The sequence below is a fragment of the Podarcis vaucheri genome (assembly GCF_965113315.1).
Source record: "Podarcis vaucheri genome assembly, chromosome: 3".
NCBI classification, from domain to species: Eukaryota; Metazoa; Chordata; class Lepidosauria; order Squamata; family Lacertidae; genus Podarcis; species Podarcis vaucheri.
In genome coordinates, this window is record NC_138761.1 from 2,900,125 (window position 1) to 2,921,566 (window position 21,442).

Below are 21,442 nucleotides of genomic sequence, written 5' to 3' on the forward strand. Positions count from 1 at the left end.
GCTGCTGTTGTAGCATACATAAAGAAAGTTCTATCCTTCTTTAACACCAATTGGCCGACCATGCCCAGGAGAAAGGCCTCTGGTTTCTTCAGAAAGGTATATTTGAATACCTTTTTCATTTCATTATAAATCATCTCCCAGAATGTCTTAATCCTTGGGCATGTCCACCAAAGGTGAAAGAATGTACCTTCAGTCTCATTAAATTTCCAACATTTATTGTCGGGCAAATGGTAAATTTTTGCAAGCTTGACTGGTGTCATGTACCACCTATAAATCATTTTCATTAAGTTTTCTCTTAAGGCATTACATGCTGTAAATTTCATACTTGTGGTCCATAACTGTTCCCAGTCAACCATCATTATATTATGTCCGACATCTTGTGCCCATTTAATCATAGTTGATTTCACCGTTTCATCCTGGGTGTTCCATTTCAACAGCAAGTTATACATTTTTGACAAATTCTTGATTTTGGAGTTTAACAGTTCTGTTTCCAATAAATTTTTATTATTTTCTTAACACAGTCTTATACAGTTGCAGATAGGTAGCCGTGTTGGTCTGCCATAGTCAAAATAAAAAAATTCCTTCCAGTAGCACCTTAAAGACCAACTAAGTTAGTTCTTGGTATGAGCTTTCGTGTGCATGCACACGAAAACATGTATAATTCTGTGTATCTGAAGAAGTGTGCATGCACACGAAAGCTCACACCAAGAACTAACTTAGTTGGTCTTTAAGGAGCTAATGGAAGGAATTTTTTTTATTTTGACAGTCTTATACAATACATCAAACCACATATATACTTTTAGCTCTGCCGAGCTTGCAACTTCCCTCCTTCCCTTCAACAGGTATCCCTTATTCTCTTAAATCGCGTATTTTAGTATTCAACTTCTTATCTGTCTTTACATTGTAGGAGTTATTTCAGTCCTGCCAGTGTTTTTAAGGTTTTACAATTATCCTTTAGTTACACAGTAAATTTACTCCAAATTTCCTGGAATCTCTGATCATCCCGATCCTGAATTCTGCCAGTCAGCTTGGCTAACTCCACATAGTTCATCATTTTCGTCTGCCACTCCGCAATAGTAGGGATTTCTTGTAGCCAGTCTCTCTGACGCAGCCTTCCTGACCGCCTTGGCTCAGCTCTTTTGCTGAAGGTGCAGGCGGGAGGGGAAGGGTCTCTCTCTCTCCACCCCAGACCCTTTCCCTGCATTCATCCTGCACCAGCCTCCCCCAATGTGGCCCCCTCCAGGTTTCTTGCCCTGCAGGGTTATCAGGGAAGAAGAGCTGGAGGTGCAGAAGTGTGGGAATGTTCAGGGATGCAGGAGAGGATATATTGTCTGAGTATAGCCTTTCCAACTTGTGTTAACAAGTTCACACTTTAGCAGAGTAACATTCCCCTTTTTAAACTCACAGTGGATGCGTTTGCTCAGGCTCGCTAAAGCCTCTATAATAACTGTTCTGGTATTTTCCCCTTATTCCCTCATCAAAGATAAGACACGACACAGTCTTCTATAAAAGTATAAAAAGAGTTTACTCACTCACATTCTGTTCACAATAGGATCCCAGAAGGCAGACTTAGCTTAGAAAAGTAACGTATCCCTGGAAACTATCTCATAAGGAGACAGTCCCTTTGTCCTCTCTTGGCTGGAGGCTGGAAGCCAAGACAGCATCTTTGGCTAAGCAGATGTTGCTTCTTGGATGCATGTAGTCAAAGAGAGAGAGATGGCTGCTCTGCCCTGTGCTTTTGTCATTACCTGCACAGGTGAGGCCACGCCCACCTCTAGTCACATGCAGAGGAAGTCTGTCCCAGCCCAAAAGGAAACAGAAAGTTGACCTGCTGGCTGGACAAACATTCCTCCCCATGTGTAAACATGTTCACTCTAGGAATGTTGCACTTGACTGCTCTTGTGTTTCACATCCCACAAGAAGGTCAGTTCTGGGGGTGCAGAGCTGGCTTCAAATGGTTCTTTTTCCTCCCCCAGATTTCACTGGAGCCCAAAATCCCAATGAAGCATGTCGCCTTGCCGGCGGGAGCTGCCATTATTTTAGGTGCTGGAAAGGCAAAACAGAAATTGCTAAATGCACAGGAAGCAAGGTTTGTTGCCGATAAGGTGAGTTAGGTCAAATTATAACTGTGTCTCAAAGAGAGACGACCCCAAAGTTACAGCTCCATTTCCACCCACAGTCACAATTTAATAATAAAATAATAATAATAATAACAACAACAATAACAATAATAAATTTTATGTATACCCCACCCTTCCCTGCCAGAGCCAGGCTCAGGGCAGCTAACACCAATAAAATCACAGTAAAAACATAATAGCGGGAAAAGAGACGGGGGAGGAGGAAAAGGGAAAAAAACACAATTTAAAATACAGGTTAAAATGCAATTTAAAATGCAGCCTCATTTTAAAGTAGCTGATAAATCAAGACCATAAGGGGAGGGAAACAAAAGGGTCAGACTGAGTTCAAACCAAAGGCCAGGCGGAACAGCTCTGTCTTGCAGGCCCTGCGGAAAGATGTCAAGTCCCGCAGTGCCCTGGTCTCTTGGGACAGAGCGTTCCACCACGTTGGGGCCAGTGCTGAAGAGGCCCTGCCCTAGTTGAAACCAATCTAACCTCCTTGAGGCTCAGGACCTCCCAAGTGTTGTTATTTGTGGACCTTAAGGTCCTCCGCAGGGCATACCAGGAGAGGCAGTCCCATAGGTACGAGGGTCCTAGGCCTCATAGGGCTTTAAAGGTCAAAACCAGCACCTTAAACCTGACCCTGGGTCAGTGCAATTTCTCTTAGCCTGGAAAGGAAACCCATCTTTGGCTGACCACTTCCTCAGATAGCAAAGGCAACCCGCGTGAAGCATCTCTGTGAAGGTTGTTTTTGTATCAAAGAACTGTAGAGTTGGAAGGGAACCCACACATCCTGCAATGGCTGGAAGGGGAAGGGTTAAGTGTCCTGCTCAAATTTGTCGTGGCTTATCTGGATCTGCACTACGTACCTGCTCCTGTTCCTCTGTTAAAGAAACAAAGACTCAAAGAATGGTAGAGTTGGAAGGGACTCCAAGGGTCATCTAGTCTAACCCCCTGCAATGCAGGAATCTCAACTAAAGAGTCCATGACAGATGGCCATCAAACCTATGCTTGAAAACTCCAAGAAAGTCCACAACCTCCTGAAGGAGACCGTTCCACTTTCATTCAGCTCTTACCATCTGAAAATTCTTTGTGATGTTTAGCCACAATCTCCTTCCAGAGCCTTTCATCAAGTCCTCCCAAATACTGCCTTCTGTCCCTCCCTTCCCACACAATGTCTCCATCATAAGGTCCCAATCGAATCTCATGCTGCCAGCATTCAAAGTATTGCCCATCAGAATTTGCCTTTATGTTGGGGAGTGACTGTTTCGTTCACCAACCAGCTCCTGAAAACAATTTCAGGTGTGTTAGATTCTCTCCATCTGCTCAGTTCCATGTTCCAGGTTATGGTTTTGAGAATGCCCCAGCCCTTGTAGTACTTTCTTTCCAGGAGCTGAGAAATGATAACTCCCAAAGCAAGCAGGCCAACCTTTGGCAACCCTGACATTAAGAGTCTCATGTTCTACCAACTGAGGACTACAACTCCCAGCAGCCCCAGTCTACAAGGTCATGTGATGATGGGTGTAGATGGGAGGGCTTGGGGTCAGGATGGAGACACCCCCCCTCAACACATCCCACATTTAGCCGGAGGTCTGAAACAAACCCTCCATTGAGCACCTGCAACAGTCAGCTCTTCTGCCTCCCAGTTGGAGTTACTGGTTCAGGTTTTCAGAACCACTACCACCACCATCCATTTCAACAGTGTTTCCTCTTCTCACAGGTGGGGGGTAACTCTGCAGATCTCCGGTGCAAGACCTCTGGTGAAAGGAAGACCACCCTGCTCTCCTCTGATGTGCAGCTGCCTCGGCTGCACCCCCATCTCTGCTGGGGAAGAAACCGCTTTGCTTGATGCTGCTGAAGACAATGCTGGGAAGGAGTCAAGAGAGAGCCATCCTGTCTGCCTGTCTACTCATGAGTAAGCCCACTGTGGCCAGTGGGACCTGACTCCTTAGTAGATGGGCTCAGGATTGGAGCTTGGATTTGGTTTGCCTGCAAAAATGCTTTAGCTTCTTCTTTTTAATAAATGCAAACATTGGAAAACTTTGTGTAGGTCCATGTTGTGAAAATGTGTGCTGGGTCTTGTTTTCTGTTGGATTCTAATATATGATGTGCAAAACACATAAATACAAAAATACAGAGATGCCGAGAAAGGATATGTGGTTAGGATTCCATGGAGACATGAGATTCCTCCATGTGTCCAATATCCTGAAACAGGGCAGGGGAAGGTCTGAGCTCCTGCCAAATTCCTTTGCTGTTCTGATAGTGGCCAACCAGATGCCCACAGACAGGACCACAGCCTAGGAGTGCTTCTCCTTCCCACATTCTCCTGCCATGACAATGGAGGGAGAACAAAGGCATTGTGATGTGCAGCCAGAGGTATCTTCAACATTTCCTGCAGAACCCCCAGGATCCACATCCCTGTCTTATAGAATTATGGATTTGTAGAGTTGGAAGGGACACACAGGGTCATCTAGTCGGGTCCCCTGCAATGCAGGAATCTCGACTGAAGCATCCACAACAGATGGCCATCCAACCTCTGCTTAAAAGCCTCCAAGGAAGGAGAGACCACAACCTCCTGAGGGAGACTGTTCCACTGTCAAATAGCTCCTACTGTCAGAAAGTTTTTCCCAATGTTTAGTTGGAAACTCCTTTCTTGTAAGTTGAAGACATTGGTTCGGGCCCTACTTTCCAGAGCAGCAGAAAACAAGCTTTTGTCATCTTCTGTGTGACAGCCCTTTAGATATTTGAAGGTGGCTATCGTATCTTCTTAAGGAAAGGTGGGTTGGAAGCTGCCCAAACCTTGTGATCATTCCTGGAAAGATGAGGCCCCTCAGGTGAGTTCTTCTACTCCATCATCTGGGTGACACTCACATAACTCTCAAGATTTGATGCAGCTGATGCTCTCCTCCCCCTCCTTTCTTGCTTGCATTTCATCATACCTCAATACCTGAAGGAGCCCCTCACCCCATGTGAACCTACCGAGACCCTGAAATCATCATCTGAGGCCGTTCTTTGTGTTCCTCCTCCCCAAGATGTCCAGAGGGTGGCAACACAAGAATGGGCATTTTCTATGATTGGATGATGTCCCCAGGGTGGTTTGGGGGGGGAGATAGGGGTTTGTTTTTGTTTTATTATAATGCATTTTGTGTTATTTATCTTTTTTTATGTTGTGAACTGCCCCGTCATCTACAAATGAAGGATGGTAAACAAATCAGAATCATACCACCATGGACTAAAATACAATATCCATCATAAGTCTTTACTTGACTGACTACAGGTCACCAAACAATGCACAAGCTTTTGAGTTCTGCAGAACGCTTCTTTGGGCTGGATATTAAGCAAATGAGGTGGTGGGTGGAGGGCGAAAATCCGGTCTAGGGTTAAAATCTGCCTTGGTGTGAGTCTTAAGGTGTAAAAGAAGAAGAAGGGTCAGACCGCTTGATACAGATGTTGCTCGGATAATAACTCTGGATCCCAGCCCTGACCATTGGCCACTGGTGGGAGTTACATCAGGAAGGTCAAAGCTTCCCAGACATGACTTGATTCTGGAGATTCCAGGTTTCATGCTGGGAGGAGCACAACAGCCCATTCCCCATACTTTAAAGGATCAACTACAGCAGTTCCCTAGATTAAGGTTACCAGATTCTTTTTAAATGAATCTGGGGACACAATAAATAAATAAATAAATAAATAAATAAATAAATAAATGTGTTCTGTTGAAATTGCTAATAAAAAATATTTAAATAAATAAATGCTACACGTTCAGGACATTGATGCTTCACCAATGGCGGTGGCAGAGAGGTGGCCGCTGCCTTGACCTCAACCGCCACATTTCCCCTTCCTTTGAGGCTTCACTCTCCTTTCTCCATGAGCCTGGACAACCCCTGAGTTGTTGGTTCTTCTGTGGGGGGAGGGAGCAGTGCGCAGTAGGTCAGGCATGGAAGGCAGAGAAGAAGGGCCGAGAGCAGCAGTGGTGAGAGCCCCTGCACCACCATCACATGGGGACTTCCGAACAGCTCCTGAAACCAGCCAGAGCCAACTGCTCCGGGCTGCTGAGACTGCCGCTGCTGCGTTTCCCGGGGACATTGGATGAAATCCGGGGACATTCCAGGGATGGAAATTGTCTGGGGACTTATTCACAAATCTGAGGACTGTCCCCGGGAAACGGGGACATCTGGTAACCCGACCCTAGATCCAGCTCTGGCCTTAAATGAAACGTTGTCAGGTTCCCGGTGGTCTAAAGTATTAAAGAGACAGTCATATTTATGAATGGGAGACAGGACTTAAATTCCCAGCCAGCCATGAAGCTCACTGGCTGACCCTGGGCCAGTCACTACCTTTCAGCCTAGCCTACCTCACAGGGTTGCTGCCAGGACGAAATGAAGAGGGGGAGAACTGTGTGCCCCACCTTGAGCTTCCTGGCAGTTCGGACCCCTTGAGGGTACACCAAGAAGATGCAAACTCTGCACCCCTACATTCTGTTGACAATTGGGGGCCTTGGCACCAGGTGATTCACCCCCTTAGTAATTCTCATGTATGTTAATTTAGCAATGGTTCCACCTTTTTCTGTGGCACCAAAATTTAGGGAGGATATTGACAAGGCGTGCAAAGGAGGGTGTTCAAGATGATCAAGGTTCTGGAAATGAAGCCATATGAGGAATGGTTGAGGGAGCTGGGTAGGTTTAGCCTGGAGAAGAGGAGACTGAGAGGAGATATGATATTCATCTTCAAATATATTATGAGTTGTCCTATGGAAGATGGAGCAAGCTAGTTTTCTCCTGCTCTGGAGGGTAGGGCCCAAACCATGGATGCAAATTCCATGAATGGAGATTCCAACTGAACATTGGGAAGATCTTTTTGAAGGAAAGAGTTATTTGACAGTGGAATGGACTCCCTCAGAAGGTGGTGGACTCTCCTCCAGAGGAGAATTTTAAGCAGAGATTAGATGGCCACCTGTTAGAGATTCTTTAGCTTGGACTAGTTGACTCTCAGGCAACCTTCCAACTCAATAATGCTAGGATTCTCTGATGAATTGCAATCTTACTGCATTTTGACTTGGAAGGGGATGGGTCTAGCACTGCGTCCCCCCCCAACTCCCCCCTGAACCTCCTTCTGATCTGGGCCAATTCCCAATTCCACTGTGTTTCACGGAAGCAGCTGCCTGTTACTTCACACACCTTTGCTGCCTGTGGACATTTGATGATCATGGAGCAATATTTGTCTGACTTGGAGCCAGACATGGTGAGGAAACAGAACTCAGCAGTGAGACCACAGGCTCCCCACTTTGTCTGCTGCATCATGCACTTCAATCTATCAGGAAAGGATGCTGAAGCACATGCCAGTTACTCCAAAACCAAAGGAAAGTCACAGTATGGAGAGAAACTGGCAGAGCCCCCACCGCAACCCAGCGCCCCTTTTCATACAAGGCACAACCACACAGAGGTTTCCAATGCAAGCATTTATTGAAAGGAAAAGCTTAAGCAAATGAGCAGGCAAATCCCATCCTAAACCGAGTTACAAAGATGCCGGCCTCACTGAGCACAGCAGGACTTGCTCTGGAGTAAATGGGCAGAAAGGATTGGGCAGGGATGGATCCTTCCCAGGAGTGCCTTCAGCAGCAGCAGCAGCAGTGAGCAAGGAGGTTTCTGCAGATGTGCAGTCAAGGCAGCTGCATCTCCAGAGAAGAAGCAGGGTGGTCTTCCTTTCGTCAGAGGTGATGCGTGATGGGTCGGCTGTAGAGTTAAATGAAAAAGAGAGGAAACACCATGAATATTGGTGGGAGGGTGCTTAAAACAGGCCAGGGACCCCCTGAAGACCAAAGAGCTGAATGCTATCAGAATTGGGATTTCACATGATGCAGGGGTGGGGGTCAGGTCAGATTTTCTGCTGGATGTTCAGAGATTGGGAGAGGTTTCCATCCCAAAATCAAACGGCTCCATGCACTTTCTGCAGCTGATGAATGATGTACTCCAAAACCTGTGGTGGGCACCTGGTTGACAAAGGCTGCCCTCCAGCCTTTTAAAAGTCTTGTTTCACACGCGGCTCAGTTATCCCACTTCTGTGTTCTAAGCTGCAGGAGTCAAGTGGCTCCAGATGTCACCAGGGAATTCTCGAGGTCCACAAACGGTGAATTTAGCCTTAGGGAGAATCTAGCAAGTGCTGTTAAGGGTCAAAGACAGGGAGAAGAAGCAGAGCTGTAACTCTCCGGCCTTTGGGGTCGTGTCTCTTTGAGATGCCACAGACTTATTTCCAGGCACAGGTATGGTTTTGCATACAACTCACCTTAGCTGCGCTTGCAGCAACGCCTGTCTCCCGAACACTTCCCAATCTCTTTCTCGCCTTTGTTGCAGGTTTTTCTGCAGCTGCCCCCATTGTTCTGGCAATCCTGGGTGGGACGTTGAGCTCCGGTGAAATCTGTAAGGGAAAGTGAAGAGAAAAGCAAATTGTGTGTGTGTGTGTGTGTGTGTGTGAGAGAGAGAGAGAGAGAGAGAGAGAGAGAGAGAGAGAGAGAGAGAGATGCAACTACCAAGGAGAGGATCTACCTGGGAAGGTTGGTCCAGAACACCACCAGGTTGGGGGAGGCTGCTGCAGGATGAATGCAGGAAAGGGGACTGGTATAGATAGTGAGACCCTCCCCTTCCCCCCTGCACCTTCAGAAGGAGGGCTGTCCCAAGGCAATCACTGGTGTCCTTGGGGCACTGGAAACCTTGGAGAGAGAAGTTCTCTTGCCCAGGAAACTGGCCCACTCTCTTCTCCACCACAAAGCTGAATGCATTGAAATGTGTTATTGCAGATTTTATAGCAACAGCTTATTTGGATCAGATTCCATATTTTAGGATTGCAATGACAATCAGATCCTAAGACCCTGGCTGCTGGATCAGGTCAAAGGGCCCACATCTAGTCCATCAACCTGGTCTCACAGTGGCCATCCAGATGCCCCATTTGGGAAGTTCTAAATGGGGACAGAGGGTCAAGAGAATTGCCCACCCATGCCTTTGGGATTCCCTGCAAGTGGTATTCAGAGGCAGGTTAAAAAGGAATAAAGCAGAGAGCTGTGGAGCTCAGAGAAGAAGCATCTGAGAAGAACGCCATACCTGGAGCCACCAGCATCAGGAAGAGGAAGGTGAGAGAGAGGAGGCAGAAGATCTTCATGGCTGGAGGTTGGTGGGAATCCTGGAGATGCCTGAAGCCAAGTGGAAGAGCAGTTGTCTGGGGAAGGAGAGGTCCCCCTACTTATAGGTGGATGGAGGACTGATGAAACCTTGTGGGAAGCCAAATGTCTTTCACAGCATAGATGTCACAATCCCTGTGGGGCAGAAGAAGATGAGAATTGCTGTCTGGATTTGAGTAATGCTCTTGTGCAAAACCACATATTGAAGAATGACCACAAACCTGGGTAGCGTCACTGACTGTCAAAGAGAGGGAATTGGGTTGTTTCAAATATGCTGCCATCGATGAAGGAATTTTCCAAGAATGCCTTGAGATTACAGATATTTTATTTCTTGGAGGAGAGCGCTATCCGGGCTACTGGCCATCATGGCTACGTTCTCCCTCCATTGTTGGCCTCTGAACTCCAGTTCTCAGAATCAGAATCAAGGGGGTTGCTGTTGCTCCCAAATTTTGTTTCCGTTGGCTTCTGGTTATTCCTGTGAGAACAAGATACTTGAATCTTGTAGGCCATTGGCCTGATCCAGCAAAGTTCTTCTAATGCCCTTTGCAGAATTAAAATTCATTCAGATGATGCACTTGAAAAAGAGGTCCTTCACAGCACACTCTTAAAGTATTTACTTTGCTCCTTCAAACATAGTGGTAGCTGCCACCTTAGATGGGTTTGAAAAGGCCTTCCTTGTAGGATACAGGTGGCTGCTGGTCACAACTGTGGCCCTAAGTGCCATTTCCAGGAAGAGGCAGGAAGAAGCCATCATGGCAAGTTGCCATTGAAAGGCAGATCAAGTCATGAGTTTGTCCAATCTGCTTTTAAAGCCATGCAACTTGCTAGTCATCACTGCCTCTTGTTGAAGTGAGTTCCGTAGTTTAACTATAGGAAACCTTGGAATGAATGAAAAGGAAGTTTGATTCAAGACACGGGGGATTTAAATAATATTGGGAGAATATAGATATGTTATTATTACTATCATATGTTTACGTTTTATATCTATGCTATTTTTTATGTATGACTGTAGCATAGTATGTGTTGACAAGAAGATCTAACAGAAAAGCCTTAGCCAAACAAAAAAACCAAAGAACAAAGGGGGAAGACCATAGATCTGGACATAGATCACAATTCACACCTGTCCACACCATAGCCTTTGCAACCTCGTGCCTCAGATGTTTGGGACTACAATTCGCATCACCCCCGGCGTGCAGGAAGACCATGTGAGGCTGAGGGAACCTTTTCCAACTTTACAATCCTCTTCTTTAGGTGAGGCAACCAGAACTGCGCAGGATTCCAAATGTGGTCACACCATAGAATTGAATAATTGCAAGATGATATTGGCAGTTCACATTCCTATCCTTTTCCTAATGATCCCTTGCATGGAGTCCACCTTTTTCACAGCTGCTGCACACAGGGCCCACATCTTCTTGGAGCTCTTTACTCCAAGGACACATTGCTAGTCAGTCACCACCAGTTCACACCACATGAGGGTACACCAAGAACCTGCAGGCTCTGCACCCCAACACTCATAGAATCATAGAATCATAGAGTTGGAAGAGACCACAAGGGCCATCGAGTCCAACCCCCTGCCAAGCAGGAAACACCATCAGAGCACTCCTGACATATGGTTGTCAAGCCTCTGCTTAAATACCTCCAAAGTAGGAGACTCCACCACACTCCTTGGCAGCAAATTCCACTGTCAAACAGCTCTTACTGTCAAGAAGTTCTTCCTAATGTTTAGGTGAAATCTTCTTTCTTGTAGTTTGGATCCATTGCTCCGTGTCCGCTTCTCTGGAGCAGCAGAAAACAACCTTTCTCCCTCCTCTATGTGACATCCTTTTATATATTTGAACATGGCTATCATATCACCCCTTAACCTCCTCTTCTCCAGGCTAAACATGCCCAGCTCCCTTAGCCGTTCCTCATAAGGCATCGTTTCCAGACCTTTGACCATTTTGGTTGCCCTCCTCTGGACACGTTCCAGTTTGTCAGTGTCCTTCTTGAATTGTGGTGCACAGAACTGGACACAGTACTCCAGGTGAGGTCTGACCAGAGCAGAATACAGTGGCACTATTACTTCCCTTGATCTAGATGCTATACTCCTATTGATGCAGCCCAGAATTGCATTGGCTTTTTTAGCTGCCGCGTCACACTGTTGGCTCATGTCAAGTTTGTGGTCAACCAAGACTCCTAGATCCTTTTCGCATGTACTGCTCTCAAGCCAGGTGTCCCCCATCTTGTATTTGTGCCTCTCATTTTTTTTGCCCAAGTGCAATACTTTACATTTCTCCCTGTTAAAATTCATCTTGTTTGTTTTGGCCCAGTTCTCTAATAACTCTGTTGACACTTGAGGGCCTTCACACCAAGTTATCCAGTTTTCCATCAGTAATCCTCATATGTGTTAATGAAGTCATAGTCCCTCTCTCTTCTGACTTGGTCAGACCCCACCTAAAGTCTTGTCCCCAGTTCTGGGCACCACCATTTATGAAGGATGTTGACAAGCTGGAAGGTGTGCAGAAGAGGGCGACCAAGAGGATCCAGGGGCTGGGAGTGAAGCCTGATGAGCAATGGTGGAATGGAGGAATGGGGTAGGACATGCTTTGCTTGGATAAAATGAGATCTGAGAGCCATCTTCAAATATCTCAAGGGCTGCCTCATGAAAGATAGAGCAGACGTCCTTCCACAGAGCCTGTAAGACAGAGCTATTCCACCTGGCTTTCAACTTGAACTTAGGATTTAACCTCCTTCCGCAGGACCTGTCAGACAGAGCTATTCTGCCTGGCCTTTAATTTGAATTCAGCCTGATCTTTTATTCCCCTTCCTTCCCTCCCCCTCCCCTTTTTATGAAGATTACCCGCTCTGGGATCCCACAGCTAATTCTCCCCTGGTCTCCTCGCTGGCCCAAGTAGGACTAATTCAGCCAGCTAGCCCTGGGGATTATCTAATGTTTATTGGATGGATTTCCCCCCTAAATTGATTGTTGAATTTATTGTTATTCACATTTTATACTGTATTTTATGCTTTTTTGTTGTTGTTGCATCAATTAAGTGTTATAGATTTGTTGTTAGCTGCCCTGAGCCCAGTTTTCTTACCTGGGACGGGAGGGGTATAAATAAAAAATTATTATTATTATTATTATTATTATTACTATTATTATTATTATTACCCTGCTCCATAAGGTAGGGCCCAAACCAATGGATTCAAATTCCATGAATGGAGATTTTGACTGAACATTAGGAAGATCTTTCTGAGGGTAAGACTTGTTTGACTGTGGAATGGACTCCCTCAGAAGCTGGTGGACTCTGTAAAGAAAAGGAAGGTACGTTCTTTCACATGCGGTGTAAGTGTAAAATAATTAAAAATTATTGGGTTGTGATCTGTAATGAAATGAAAAGAACGTTTAAGATAACCTTTGTTGAAAGAGCAGAAGCTTTTTTATTAGGCATTAAAGGTCAAGATTTGCCAAAAGACAAGAAGAAATTATTTATGTATGCTACAAAAGCAGGTAGAACTTTATTAGCTCAATGGTGGAAAAGCGAAGAAATGCCAACAGAAGAATAATGGCAAGAAAAACTGATGGATATGCTGAAATATCAAAGCTGACTTAAAAATAAGGACAAGACAGAAGAAAAGAGATTTTTTAAAAGACTGGGAACCTTTTGTGATGTATTTAAAGAAATAATGTAAGAAAATGGACTGACTTGCAGGGTTTGACTAAACACTTACAACCAACAAAATATAAATAGAAAACATGAATATGTGGTTAAAATATTAAGAAGATAATTATAATGTATAATTGTTCATTTTATTACTTTAGGGATTAGATGATAAGCAGAAGAAATGAATGTGTTATAAACCAGAAGGGGAAGTTGGGGGAAGTCCTGGGGCAGGGGGTAATTGTGAATTTATATTGTGATTATTTTACCAGCAGTGATTGTGTCAAAATGTGTTGTAAAATCTAATTAAAAATCTTTTAATTTTATTTTTTTTAAGATGGTGGTGGACTCTTCTCCAATGGAGGTTATCAAGCAGAGATTCAATGGCCACTTTTCAGGGATTGTTTATCTTGGACTAGATGACTCTCAGAGTCCCTTCCAAACATACATTTCTAGGATTCAATGATAAATGCTATTTTGCGCCATTTTGACCTGGCATTGCTGTCCCCAGCTCTCACCCACCTCTCTCTCCCAGTCCCACAACCTACTTCTGATCTGGGCCAATTCCCAATTCCACTGTGTTTCACGGAAGCAGCTGCCTGTTACTTCACACACCGTTTCAGCCTGTGGACATCCGCTGATCATGGAGCAATATTTGTCTGACTTGGAGCCAGACATGGTGAGGAAACAGAACTCAGCGGTGAGACCACAGGCTCCCCACCTTGCCTGCTGCATCTTGCACTTCAGTCTCTTGGGAAAGGATGCTGAAGACATTCCATGTCTGTGCTGGTTGCAAAAGATGAGCAGATGCCCTGGAAGTTTCACAGGACAGGACACAGCACAGAACAACAGCTCACAACCAGCACTAATACTCCTCCCCCAGAATAATATCAGAGTGTGATCCTCACTTTTGAGCCCCCATCTCTCTCCCACGGACACATAAATTCACAACAGTGCACACAATTTCATACCAATGCCTGCCATTGCCAACAATATCGAAACAAAGTGTTGCTTCAGCACTACAAGTAAAATGCAAACAGCACAACACACACATTCAGACCATTTGGAAGAAGAGGGTAAAAACCGCCCTTCCTTTGGAAAAATGGATATGGAGTCTGATCAAGGGCATGGAACAGTTTGGTGCTGGAATAATTGGGTTATTTCCAAGGTTGCTGTCCTGTTCAGGCAAGAGATTTCTGCTTGGTATAGGACATTTCCTCCTCTTCCCTGAAGACTCCCCCCAGAAGACCTCACTGCTCTAAAGATTGGAATGAATCTCCAGATCAGATTTGGTGGTTCCTGGAGCAGAGAAGGGGTTAGGACAGTGTTTTCCCACATGAGGTGTGGTGTAGGGGTGCTGAGTTTTGTCCTTGCACCAGGCGACACTGAAATTTGAAAGATCAATTTCCACCACTGTCCAGGGAGAGGGGAGGAATTGGGAGTCAATTTGTGAATTTGGAGGCAAGCCATTGAGTTGCAGATGGTGGAGGATGGTGGAGGCCAAGGTGGAAAAGATGGTATGAGATGCGGATCTGAAGGACTTTGCATGAGAAGAGCCCTGAAACAGACCAGCCCAAAGTCCTGTCTAGTCCAGCGCCCCTTGCTCTCTCCCACAAGCTCACACTCTCTTTTGTAAACCAATGAGAGGCTGTTTTCACAAACAAGCGGCATAGAATGGCAAAAACTCTGACCAGCTTCGACTTCCGGGTTGGCGCGATCTGGAAATGGCGGATTCCCTCCGAGCTCCGGAGGGAATCGGCTCAGCTGAGGACGGGTCTTTGCCGCGCCGGCGACGCGGGGACCCTTAAAAACCGCAGGCGCGGAAGCCTGCGGACTGAAGACTCGGCGAGTGCCTTAAGCACCCCCCCGATTCACGAAGAGCCTTTTTAAAGGCTACGGAGAGGATACGGGGGGTGGCGTGGCACTGAGAGTCGATCGCTACCTCGGTTGAGCAAAGCCGCGAGCCATGACTGGAGAGCGCTGACTTCCTTCCTTGAAATTTGGACTGAAAAGAACAACCCGTGAGTAAGACAGAATTTGGTTTTAAGAATATTATCCCGTGAATTGGAGACGACCGGGGGTGTGCTAAAAGGAAGTCCGCACCCCCCCCCTTTGCAGACGATCCAAAGCAACGATATAAGAACTAAGCTGGAGAGCCTACCCTTTGAGGGGTGAGTTAAAAAGACATTAACTTCCAAGATTTGGTAAAAAGAAATTTTGAGCTGGAGAGTGGAGCTTTGGAAGCTTTCTTTTTGCTGTAAACAACCCCCCCTCCCGGGCCCGGGAGCGTCCTGTTTTGGAGCTTGAGCAGGAGGTGCAGTGTTTGACAGCTGTCAAAGCTGTCAAACGGACAGTTTAAAGTGGAAAAATTGTTATTTAAGACCCCTCTGGACCAAAATGAGGTACAATTGAACTAAAATTGTTGGAAACAAAGTAATAACAACAAGTTAGAGGATTGTTGGAAGAAAAAAAAAGAATACCAAGTAACCAGATTCCCTCTAGGGGGAATTCTGTGAAATTACAATGGCTGTGGATGGAAAGTTACTAGTGGAAATCGAAAGAATGTTTCATTTGGTGGGAATCTTACAAGAACAGAGTCTGGCTATGAATAAACAACTTATGACCTTGACTTCTGGAACAAGCAGCTCTGTTGAATGTAATGAGGACCTGAATGAGAAAGTATCCACAGCTGCATCGGAAATGACATCTAAAGAAGTGGAAGAGACTAAACAAGAAAAAGAGAAAGTAAAGTTGGAAAGTACCAACCAGAAATTGACACCTGTGGGAAACAGGCAAGGAGACCTTTGGAGTAAATTTACCACCAATCTGCGAAAGATGCAAAAGATGAAAGTGGAGATCCCGGGAATTTATGGAATACAGGAACTGAAAATAAAGAAATATAATTGGGGCCTCCACTGTGATTCTGACTTTGATTTTGAAGATGCAGGTTTTGTGGAAATTTTCCAGCAGCTGTTTCCAAATACCCTTATGGGAAGAGACTATGGGTTGATGGGGATAGAACTCTTTCGAGATTCGACGACCGACAAAGAGGATTACCAACAAGACCGGCGGAGAGGGACTGAAAGAGATTTGAAAGCCTCGGACGTGAGGAACCCAGGCTAAGAACTGTTATTATGGACATGCACTTGGAAGGGACGAAAACCGGGGATGGGAGGGAGGGAAGAATGGTTTTATAAAAAACACTCAAGACAATGGGGTTTAGTTAAATATGATCTTTATTTAAGATAAAATGGGAAATCGATGGAAGGGAACTTGGGTCCAACTTAGAAAAAATCTATTTTCTTTTATAAAAGGCGTAATATTAAGATGGTCGAGACGAGAAATACCAATTTGCTGACATAATTTTGGGAATTGGGATGCAAGAGAGGGGGTGGGGGGAAGTCAGGGAACAGGGTTAGGAAAATAAGATCTTCTGAAATTATACATGTTTTTGTCTTTTTGTCTTTTTGTGTGTTTATGTGTCTATATAAAAGGTGAAAAACCAATAAAAAATTTATATATATATAAAAAAACCTCTGACCAGCTTCAGCCTCACATGGTCCAGCATGGGGCAATGGGAGGAGTAATCCCAAACATCCGAAGGGCAGCAGGTTGGTGAAGGCTGTGATGCGACCTGTGTCCAGATCTCCCATCTTCCCCCTTTGGTCCCCATCCCAACAAGGACTGCGAGACTTGCATTCTTGCTCTCTGCCACAATGGACATTTCTTTCATTGTCCACCATCATTACGCTTTCCATGGGGAAGTTGGGAATAGAGTAGTCGCTTTGGAAGACGATAATCAGGCATCTAAACCACATGACCAGTCCAACGAAGTTGATGTTGAGGAATCATTGCTTCAACACTGGTGAGGGGGCAATAGCAAAGAACCTTCAGCATCCAAAACAAACCAAAAATGGGAAGCAGAAGAACGACATATGGATATTAATTTATTTACAAATAAGCCTCTCATTTTTTGGCCCTCATCAAACATTGAAATGCAAAGTTGAAGCAAAGTGTAAGAATCTCTGAGAAGATATTCCTTTCATTTCCCCCGCTATTTGTCCTCCAAATATGGAAAAGAAAAGGAATGACCTCAAAAGGATGCTAAGAAATCACACTGTCATTCTTCAATGGATTGCTTGCCAGTGGGATCCGCTTTGAGTTTTTGCCAGGGAAATGGGAGACATTAGATTCAGCTGGTAATTAAAGGCCTGTCCAGCTAATTTGCACTTTCCACAACATAATGTGAACCAGAACAGAATCACCCTTCCAAATTGACTCTTCTTTGAATTTTCCAAGGCGGTTCCCCAGTCACATTAAGGGAACCCAAACACATACAGTGGGATACAAGTAGCCATTGATAACCCACAAATAAGAGCCTTTCAAAACCATCTAATTTGATGGGACTATCTCCTGTAGGAGCAAACTCCATTCTTTAACTGTGTGCTGTGAAGGATCTTTTTCAAATGCATTATCTGAAGAAACCTAAAATCTGCAAAGGGCATAAGGAGATCCCTACTGGATCAGACCAGCAGCTTACAAGAGTCAAATGGTAATAAGAAGGCTACCAGAAACACACATATGAGAAACAGCCATGGCCTCGCTTGTGATTGTGAGCAACTGGAGTTCAGAGACTGAAGCAGTGGAGGGAAAAGAGAGCCCTGGGGGCCAGGAGCCCTGACAGCCCTCTCTTCCAAGAATGTGCTTTTCCTCTATTAACTTCATGGTAAACTCAATGTATAGCTGGGAAATTAATTCTCCCATGGCTGAGCATCAGCAACAACTCTCTCTGCTTCTCTTTGTCAGTCAGTGACACTAGCCTGGTTTGTGGTCATTCTTCCATATGTGGTTTTGCACAAGAGCATTACTCAAATCCAGACAGCAATTCTCATCTTCTTCTGCCCCACAGGGATTGTGACATCTGTGCTGTGAAAGACATTTGGCTTCCCACAAGGTTTCATCAGTCCTCCATCCACCTATAAGTAGGGGGACCTCTCCTTCCCCAGACAACTGCTCTTCCACTTGGCTTCAGACATCTCCAGGATTCCCACCAACCTCCAGCCATGAAGATCTTCTGCCTCCTCTCTCTCGCCTTCCTCCTCCTGATGCTGGTGGCTCCAGGTATGGCCTTCTTCTCAGATGCTTCTTCTCTGAGCTCCACAGCTTTTAAAACCTGCCTCTGAATATCACTTGTAGAGATTCCCAAAGGGATGGGTGGGGAATTCTGTTGACCCTCTGCCCCCTTTAGAACTTTCCAAATGGGGCGTCTGATTGGCCACTGTGAGACCAGGTCGATGGACTAGATGCGGCCCCTTTGGCCTGATCCAGCAACCAGACTCTTGGGATCTGATACTCATCCCAATCCTAAAGTATGGAATCTGATCCAAAGAAGCTGTTGGTATAAAATCTGTAATGGCACATTTCAGCGCATTCAGCTTTGCGGTGGGGAAGAGAGTGGGCCAGTTTCCTTGGCAAGAGAACTTCTCTCTCCAAGGTTGCTAGTGGCCCCAATGATGCCAGTGATTGCCTTGGGTCAGTCCTCCTGCTGAAGGCGCAGGTGGGAGGGGGAGGGGATCACTCTCCATCCCAGCCCCTTTCCCTGCATTCATCCTGCACCAGCCTCCCCCTACCTTGTGCCCTCCACATGTCCTGGCCAGCAGGATTCTTGAGGAACAAAGGATGGAAGGTGTAGAAGGCCAGTCCTGGGAAGTGGAGCAGCCTTCTCAGGTAGATCCTCTCCTTGGTACCTGCATCTCCCTCTCTTAGTTTGCTTTTCTCTTCACTTTGCCCTGCAGATTTCACTGGAGCTCAGCGTCCCACCCAGGATTGCCAGAACAATGGGGGCAGCTGCAGAAAAACCTGCAACAAAGGCGAGAAAGAGATTGGGAAGTGTTCGGGAGACAGGCGTTGCTGCAAGCGCAGCTAAGGTGAGTTGTATGCAAAACTATTCCTGTGCCTGGAAATAAGTCTGTGGCATCTGAAAGAGACACGACCCCAAAGGCCAGAGAGTTACAGCTCTGCTTCTTCCCCCTGTCTTTGACCCTTAAGAGCCACAAGGGGGGCACTTGCTAAATTCCCCCAAATGACTGTTTTTGGTTTGGACCTTGAGAATTCCCTACTGGCATTGGGAGCCACTTGGAGCTTGGAAAACAGGAGCTTGAGAACAAGCCCCATGTGAAACAAATTTATTGAAAGCATAGAGGGCAGCCTTTGTCCATCAGGTGACCAGCAGATGTTTGGGATTATCAGCCCCAGACTGTGTAAGGAGGCATTTGGGTTTGGGATGGAGAAGTCTCCTGACCTCTGCACATTCAGCAGAAGGTCACACTCTAACCAACTCTAACTACCACAACCCCCATGAACTCCCAACTCTGATAGCATCCAGCTCTTTGGTCTTCAGGTGGTTCCTGGCCTGTTTTGAGCACCTCCAATATTCATGGTGTTTTCTCTCTTTATCATTTAAATCTACAGCAGACCTCATCTCTGACGAAAGGAAGACCACCCCCCTTCTTCTCTGGAGATGCAGCTGCCTTGACTGCACATCTGCAGAAACCTCTTTGCTCACTGCTGCTGCTGCTGAAGGTGCTTCTGGGAAGGATCCATCCCTGCCCAATCCTTTCTGCCCGTTTACTCCAGAGCAAGTCCTGCTGTGCTCAGTGAGGCTGGCATCTTTGTAAATGGGTTTAGGATTGGGTTTTCCTGCTCATTTGCTTTAGCTTTTCCTTTCAATAAATGCAAGCATTGGAAACCTCTGTGTGGTGGTGCCTTGTATGAAAAGGGATGCTGGGGTGGAGTGGGGGCTCTGCCAGTTCCTCTCCATACTGTGACTTTGATTTGGGAGTAAATGACAGGTGTTTCTGTGCAAATCTGTGGAATTGGGAATTGGCCCAGATCTGAAGGAGGTTGAGGGGTCAGTTGGTGGGAGCGGGGAGAATCAGTGCGAGACACATCCCCTTCCAGGTCAAAATGGAGCAAGATTGCAATTATTATCAGAGAATCCTAGAATTATAGAGTTGGAAGGTAGCCTGAGGGTCAACTGGTCCAAGTTAAAGAATCTCTGACAGGTGGCCATCCTATCTCTGCTTAAAATTCTCCACTGAAGGAGAGTCCACCACCTTCTGAAGGAGTCCATTCTCTTTCCTTCAAAAAGATCTTCCCAGAGTTCGGTCGGAATCCCCATTCATGGAACTTGAATCCATTGATTTGGACCCTACCTTCCAGAGCAGGAGAAAACTAGCTTGCTCCATCTTTCACCTGACAGCCCTTAAGATATTTGAAGATGGCTCTCATATCTCCTCTCAGTCTCCTCTTCTCCAGGCTAAACCTACCCAGCTCCATCAAACATTCCTCATATGGCTAATCTTGGTCCCCCTCCTTTGCACACCTTCCTGGCAACAATCCTATGAGGTAGGCTAGGCTGAAAGATATTGACTGGCCCAGGGTCACCCAGTGAACTTCATGGCTAGGTGGGAATTTAAATTCTGGTCTTCCAATCCAGGGAAGCAATGCTAGACACATCCCCTTCCAGGTCAAAAGGGAGCAAAATTAGAGAATCCAGAACTGTAAAGTTGGAATGGTTCCTGTGGGTCTTCTATTGCAAGATAAAGAAGTTTGAACTGGACCCAATTGAAAGTGCTGGTTTTGACCTACAAAGGCTGAAATGTCTCAGGACTGCAATAGCTCAGGGACCTCTCCCTCCTCCCATTGTTGATGTTGCTTTTTCTCAGGGGATGGATCCCTTCGTAGGTCTGAGAGCTCATAACTGCCCAGCTTCCTCTGTCCCTAGTTCTGAGCATTCTGGGATTGGTGTCAGCTGCGCTTTGCAAAGGAAGCCTTCAGAAACTTAAGGAAGGAGATCGTTTGGAATTCCATCTCCCGTAAACAGGGTCACAAGAGTTCAAAGGTGTCATAAATAAAACAAATGTTCCTAAGTGCACAAGGTAAGCACACACACATATAAGTAGATAAACCCCATGTCTGGAAGAGTGCAGGAGAGCAGTCCAGAAGCCATCTTGAGTCTTATTGACCCTAAATATTTCTCTGCAGAAGGATGTATCTCGGAGAAAGCTTCATATCCTGTTTTAAGGGGATATTTTATGTACAGTATGAATAGTGTTATGTACTGAGTATATTTCAAATAGGGTAGACCTGTGAAGTGGTTTAAAGAACTAAGGCATTTACCATCTCAAAAGAATGGCTCAGAATGGCAGGATAAATCAGCTCTCCTCTATATTGGAGGGTGGCGTTTCGCACTGGCAGCCAAGCCTCAAAGTCTTCCGGCATGGGGGTGAGTTCCATAGATGAACCGTGGGAAGAAGGACGTCCCTTTCTATGTCCTGAAGCTTCCGCCATTCAGCTTCATTGGTTGTCCCCAAGTCCTGGGGTTCTGCGATCCACTTTCCTTGGCAGGGAGAAGAGGGGAGAGGAACCTCACAGAGCATTTGAGAAAGCCATTGGGTGAAGCACCCACCTCCCTGGAAAGAGGGGAAAATGGGGTGAACCGTGAGAGGAGG

General features: G+C 45.8%; 4 long non-coding RNA genes across 6 annotated transcripts in view; 2 read left to right on the plus strand and 2 right to left on the minus strand.

The window, feature by feature from the left end:
- Positions 1–4,160, plus strand: part of LOC309529717 — a 61,443-nt gene extending 57,283 nt beyond the window's left edge. Inside the window, exon 3 of the long non-coding RNA XR_014218368.1 lies at positions 3,838–4,160. This is a non-coding gene — a long non-coding RNA (uncharacterized lncRNA). The remainder of the gene's footprint in view (positions 1–3,837) is intronic.
- The window catches only part of LOC309529691, a 128,141-nt gene that overhangs the window by 82,551 nt on the left and 24,148 nt on the right, over positions 1–21,442 (minus strand). The gene's annotated exons all lie outside the window — the stretch shown is intronic.
- Positions 7,561–9,845, minus strand: LOC309529723. The gene is made up of 3 exons (XR_014218378.1): positions 9,212–9,845; positions 8,400–8,531; positions 7,561–7,849 (listed from the first exon to the last, which is right to left on the minus strand). It is a non-coding gene; the product is annotated as an uncharacterized lncRNA (long non-coding RNA).
- Positions 17,808–21,442, plus strand: part of LOC309529718 — a 39,075-nt gene continuing 35,440 nt past the window's right edge. Inside the window, exons 1-2 of the long non-coding RNA XR_014218370.1 lie at positions 17,808–18,050; positions 18,725–18,856. This is a non-coding gene — a long non-coding RNA (uncharacterized lncRNA). The remainder of the gene's footprint in view (positions 18,051–18,724; positions 18,857–21,442) is intronic.